We start from the raw sequence: 6,871 nt of genomic DNA, 5'->3' as shown, positions 1-6,871 counted from the left end.
ACCTGTGAGAAGGCTTCTGCAAATATCTTTTTTAGATTCTCTCACTTATTTTCTTTTAAACCTCTCACCCTCAGTGCAGATTCCATTATTTTATACTGTAATAAAACCCATTCTTCATCTGCTCTCTCCACCTTGTTCCGAAGCTCCTCTATTTGACTTTTTAAATTCAAGTTAATTTGATCAATCTCATGCACTTTTCCATCCAGCTTTTTTATAACTTCAAACATAGTCATAAAGGCTTTACCAGTCATAAAGGCTGACCTCATATCTTCTTGTAAGTCTTCATTCTCAGCTGTAGCAGAGTTTTTAATTTCCAATAATTTCTCCTCAATTTCCTTAAGTTTTTTGTCTCGGGTTTATTATACATACTTTTTATATACACTCTATTTCTATGACTTATTTTATACCTATTTTACTTGCTCAGAGCTGAATGTTATATGTCTATAATTTGAAGGTGCTTCTGACATGAAGGAAGTAAGAAAGGTGACAGGAAGTATAATTCAACAGATCCTCAGGGTTTCGGGTGGCAAAGGCTGGACTATATAGGTTGTCCTCAATTTATAACTCTGGCAATTATCATTATAAGTCATGATGGTTGTAAAGCCATGTGACCAGACCTGTTTTTAATTACCTTTTTGCAATGGTTGTTAAGCAAATGTGGTGATCATAAAATGAACACCACAGTCATTAAGGAAACCCATTGTTCACTGTGGGACAGTTTTTGCAAAAGCCAGAAGTAAATGGCAGTTTCCAGCAAAAATGTCATAACTTGTGGTCATGTGACCACAGGATGCTGCAAGTGGCCATAAATGCAGGCCGGTTGCAAGTGCTAAAAATGTGTTTATGTGACTGGGGGAGGGGCAATATTGGAACTTTGAAACCAGGATGTAAGTCCCTTTTGTATCCTTTTGAAAACACAAACATCATTAACAACGTAATGTTTCTTTATAAAAATATTTTAGATGAGCTAAAATGTTTTGATTCCTTATTGTAGCAAGTTTTTTTTAAAAAAATTCCTTTTTATCCTACTATATTAATGAAGGAGTTTATAGTCTCTTTCTGAAGCAGCTTTACTTGGTTGCCACTTTTATTTTGAACAGGGTGGAGTTCCAGTACTTTTTTTAATTAGAGAAGAAAGCATATCTGAAACCTGGAGCCCAGATGTTATTTTAAGAGTTCATTGTTTTTCTCAACATCCAACCATATTATTCCTTGCATCTTTGAAGTCCAGTCTGTTGTGTTCTAATTACACCTTTGTAATCTCAGAGCTGAAAATTGACCAGATGTCTCCATTTTAAATGTGGTCCCAGTTTCGGTAAGAAATTTTGAATTTATTTATTTATTTTATTTTATTTTTTTATTTTTTTACATTTATATCCCGCCCTTCTCCGAAGACTCAGGGCGGCTTACACACTGGCAATAGTCTCATTCTATTTGTATATTTACAAAGTCAACTTATTGCCCCCCCCAACAATCTGGGTCCTCATTTTACCTACCTTATAAAGGATGGAAGGCTGAGTCAACCTTGGACCTGGTGGGGCTTGAACTTGCAGTAATTGCAGGCAGCTGGTTTTAATAATAGGCTTCTTACAGCCTTGAGCCACCACGGCCCTTTAGATTTAGATACTGGTTCATAAGAATTTGCCCAAATATTTAATGTATAATCCCAATCAGAAGGGCCTTTGTACTAGTTCAAGTGCAAGGAGCAGTTGCAATTGTGTTGGACAAACATCATACACCAACGTGATCTGAGTATCTGTAATTGCATGTATGCATACAGTTCCAATGCATGTGTTACTTTTTCTCTTTGCATAATTACATGGAAGTAATTATGCAAGACTATAAATCATTTCTCCGCTATTTGAATTTAAAACAAAGGGTGGATAGATCCATTTAGCTATGCCACTTATGAAACGAGGATCTACAGAACTCCCTGCCACAGTTTTAATTATGTCCCTAAATAGATGAAGCTGATAGGAAATGCCTCTCTACTGATATCAGAAAGAACCGTTTGATCTTTTAAAACTTTATTCTAGGTCCTATCGTATTATTTTGCTGTTTGCTGTTTGCAAAATAATACGTATAATAATAATAATAATAATAATAATAATAATAATAATAATAATAATAATAATAATAATAATAATATACTATATTATTATATATATTGTATATATTATTATATTATATTATTATTATTATATTATATTATATTATAATTAATAGTAATACAAAATAATAAGTATGCTGCTTGCAATTACTGCAGGCTCAAGTCCCACCCAGGCCCAAGGTTGACTCAGCCTTCCATCCTTTATAAGGTAGGTAAAATGAGGACCCAGATTTTTGGGGGCAATAAGTTGACTTTGTATATAATATACAAATGGATAAAGACTATTGCTTGACATAGTGTAAGCCGCCCTGAGTCCTCGGAGAAGGGCGGGATATAAATGCAAAAAAAAATAAAAATTGGCATTGATACTGGCAATAGAAATTATTAAGATGGACAAATATTGTTAAGAAGATTATTTATAAAGGGTCATGTATTAACATAAAGTTAAGATAACTTCAATGAAAATAAGGCATATTAATTACTATGCCTAATACTTAGGGTATGTTCTATAGTTAATAAACTTCTATGGTAGACAACGCTAAACTCAGTTCCACTCCATCTGGAACAATCTGAAATAGATGCCATATAACGGTAGTGTTCAATGCTCCTGACTGTTAGTATTAGATTCTTTAAGAAGCTTCATCTGGTCAGACTTATTAAAACTTTCTGGTACTGTGCTCTGCCTAACCACAGTGGCATTTCTGCTCCTCATTCTTGTGTTTTCTTCTAATATTTCTTAGAATGGAAGTCCTTGTTGAACTCTTCTCCTTTAGTCACTAACATCTAACTGACATTTTTTACAACATCCTAGCCTGAACCTCTTCCCAGTCATGTTCTTTATATATTTTGTGAATACAAATCAAGGAATGATATAGAAAGGACTTCAAAAGTCATCTAGTTCAACTTCCTGTTTGGTGCAACAACTACTAAGGGATCTGCTAAACAAAATGCAGTTTGTTTAATCCTTAAACCAGCGGTGTCAAACTCAAGGCCAATGGAGTGCTTAGATCTGGCCCGCAGGGCCACCTTGGAAACAGTGAAGGCCCACCATGCCTCTGCCAGCGAAAATGGAGCTAGGGCGGCCGCTAGCAGCCCTCCTGAACTCAGTTTTCACTGGCAGAGGACCAGCCCCCCCAGCCACGCTCCCCATTCCCCCCTGAGGTCAAACACAACCCTGATGGGGCCTTCAATGAAATCAAGTTTGACACCCCTGCCTTAAACAGTTCAGATTCTTAGCCTCATACCGTATTAGATTTCTTTCCATAGAAACAGCCATAGAGTCTTGTATGTAATACACAACAAATTGGATCAACTCAGTGTCTACTTAACTTAGAGATCCTTCTCTAAGTAATCATTTTCCTTCCTCCCTTATCAAAATTACCTAGACTTTGGAACTATTATCTAGGTTTTACATAATATTAATAATTGTTAATAATAACAAAATATTCAAGGAGAACACAACTAGAATATATTGTTGGGAATTTATGAACTCTCTCCCAGACACAGAGAAATAAATGCCTCTGAAGAATTTTCTAATAAAATCACAGAGGTTTGTTTTTTGTGTATGGTATCATTTGTATTAATTTGGATGAACAAATGAGCACAATGCTATTGAGCCACTTAACTTTTTGCAAGTACTTGAAAGCCAGCAGGACTTGTTTGTTGTGCATTGGATAGTCTCTGCCTGATTCACAAAGGCCATTAATCACCTATTAATATCTCTCACAAGAGTGCATGTCCTGTAGTGTGAAGATGCTTTGCTGGAAGTGGAAAGGTGGAGCTGAGAAGTATTAAATAGGGATATTTGATAACAAATTAAAGGATGGTTGTTGGTTAAAAAAGGAGCCACTGATCTCCTTTCACTTATGACTGTAACTTTGTTGCTTGTATCCTTACGATTTATACTGATATTGATTGTTTCCTGATTGCTTAATTGTAGCCTATAACTATCACTAAGTGTTGTATCATTGTGTTAAATTTGTACCCTATGTCTATCATTAAATGTTGTAAGTGTCGCATCTTGATGAAGATATCTTTTCTTTTATGTACACTGAGAGCATATGCACCAAGACAAATTCCAAATTCCTTCATACTTGGCCAATAAAAAAATTCTATTCTATTCTATTCTATTCTATTCTATTCTAGTCTATTCTAGTCTAGTCTAGTCTAGTCTAGTCTAGTCTAGTCTAGTCTAGTCTAGTCTATTTCAAAATGATATGTTGGAAATGCCTGAATAGAATAAAGAAAAGGAGAAGGTAACCAGAATCCACAACCCCCTAGAAACTTAACACTTCAGTGTTCACACATTCCAAAGAGAAGAAAGAGGATGAAGTGGTGAGCTGAGAAGACAGATTAATGTTGGAGATGAGAATACAACTAAACAAGATAGAAGTAAGATAGTTGTGATCAGCAATCCAGCAGCCCAAAAGCTACTCAAGTTCCAGACAAAGCTGAGATGGAATAGAAGACAGGGAAGGCAGCCTTGTTGGTTTCTCAACTCTTTATTAAGCAGCGTCTATGAAGAATGGTGAAGAAGAAAAAGGGGACACAGAGAACAGCTCTCTGGAATTCGTCAGTGGCCAGGACAATCAGAAGAAGGGACCCAGTAAAAGATATTCCCTGTATTCATCCAGATGGTAATTCCCAAGGCAATTGGAAGAAGGCTGAGAAAAAGGAATGAAGTTATGTCATTAGAAAAAGAACAGTTACTGTCTTGTTGTGAACAGCTAACCTCAAAACTAGACGTTTGGAGAAAGGAGCTTGAAGAAGCAAATCAGATGACTCTGGAAAAGAAGATATGTGGGAGAAAAAGAAGAGAGATACCAGTAGTAAAAGTAATGAAATGTTATAGCCTGAGTAGGTGGCTCAGTGGCTAAGACACTGAGCTTGTCGATCAGAAAGGTGGGCAGTTTGGCAATTCGAATCCCTAGAACAGGTCTCCTGCGTGAGCAGGGGGGTTGCACTACATGACCTCCAAGGTCCCTTCCAACTCTGTTACTATTAATCATTGTTAATCAAAAGTTATAAAACAATAAAAGGGTGAATAAAAGGTTAACAGTCAAAGAAGTATAAAAACAGGAGAGGTGAAATAAATAATTTAGAATTTGGGCACAGAAAGACATTAAGTATACAGCAAGTCTGACAAAAAACTTAAATATAAAAAACCATAGAAATGTAGAGGGAGAAGATTTTAATAAATATTGATTATAATAGACAAAAAAATGAAAGAATGAATAAATATATACGTAACATTACAGAACAAAAATCATAATTTTTAAATATATGGGCATTCAGTGTATTTTATACAGTATATAACTCTTTAATAAGGCACTTTATGTAATATAACTATGAAGACCATCATCTCTTTTATAAGAACTGAGAACTTGTTTTCTTCTTTCCTTCCTTCCCTCCCTCTTCTCTTTTTTCTTTCCCTCCCTCCCTCCCTCCCTCCCTCCCTCCCTCCCTTCCTTCCTTCCTCCCTCCCTCCCTCCCTCCCTCCCTCCCTCCCTCCCTGCCTCCCTCTGTCCTAATTTTTTTTCTTGATGTGCTGAGAAATTTCACATTGGCATACCTGTGTTTTTAAGAGACTTAGCATGTTCTTCTTTGGTGAGATATAGTTCTATGTCTGGTGTCTTAATTTGCTCAGCAGCAAAGGAAGTCATGTTTTTGGATTATGTTTTGCATAGTTTAAAGTGAAAGTCATTGTAAGCCGCCCTGAGTCTTCGGAGAAGGGCGGGGTATAAATGTAAACAAAAAAAAAATAAATGTTTTTTTTAAGATTAACATGTCAAACATGTGTGTATATCTAGCAATGAATATAGGTATTTTCAAATAGTATCTTAGCAACTTACATCTGTTTCCTGATTGACAGTTTTATGTGACATGAAAGAAAGTATATATCCCTTGAGTATTTGATTTAAGACAGATGCAATATAGTATTGCTGTTTTCATGTAAAATATGTCCAAAAATAAAAAGAAACCTGTAAATTAGGCTGGAAGAATATCAAACAAGAAGATTGTGGCAATTTGTTCAACTAATAATTAATAACAATTATGTTAAAAATATTTTGCTAACAATCCTGAGCATTATCTGTTTGTCCTGCTGTTTCTAGCAGCTTCCCATCTAATGATGCTGCACATGATCTGTCACTCACCCATTTTTAGAAGTAGGTTTTTATGATACTGTTATCATTTCTGATAATTATGGAAAGGCTTAGAGGTTTTTTTCCCTTAAGAAATGTTTAGAACATTTCATAGAAGTGTTTCAAGGGTTACCTTAAACCATTGCATTTTGTTCTACTGAGCCCCACCATTAATTACAGTGGATGGCCTACGGCAATTTTGATGACCAGAGCTGCATTTAATTTGGGGGTGGGAGTGGGAGAGAAGAAGAGTACTGACTGACAGCTGCAGAGAACAAAGCAATGATGTATTCTGAAGGAGGATGTGGTGCTTGTGTGGAATTTTCCATTTTCTACTATTTTGGGGGAAATGTGATATTTTAATGTGTTATGTGTATTTAAAAGATATACCATCATTTCCTTCTATTTTCCAAGTTAGAGAGCTGTCACATACCTCTTTTGTTTCCCTTTATAATCCTTTGTTCTGCTACTATCACGAAACTGTACTGAAGGTTTAGATATTTTTGAAGTCTGTCTCTGTCTCTTTTTCTTTTTCTCTTCAATCATATCTGATTCTCGGAGAATGCCTGGACAAATCCCTGCAGTTTTCTTGGCAGGGTTTTTCAGAAGTGGTTTGCTG

The sequence above is a fragment of the Ahaetulla prasina genome, chromosome 2 (genome assembly GCF_028640845.1).
Source record: "Ahaetulla prasina isolate Xishuangbanna chromosome 2, ASM2864084v1, whole genome shotgun sequence".
Taxonomy (NCBI): Eukaryota; Metazoa; Chordata; class Lepidosauria; order Squamata; family Colubridae; genus Ahaetulla; species Ahaetulla prasina.
Note: the sequence above shows the minus strand (reverse complement) of the source record.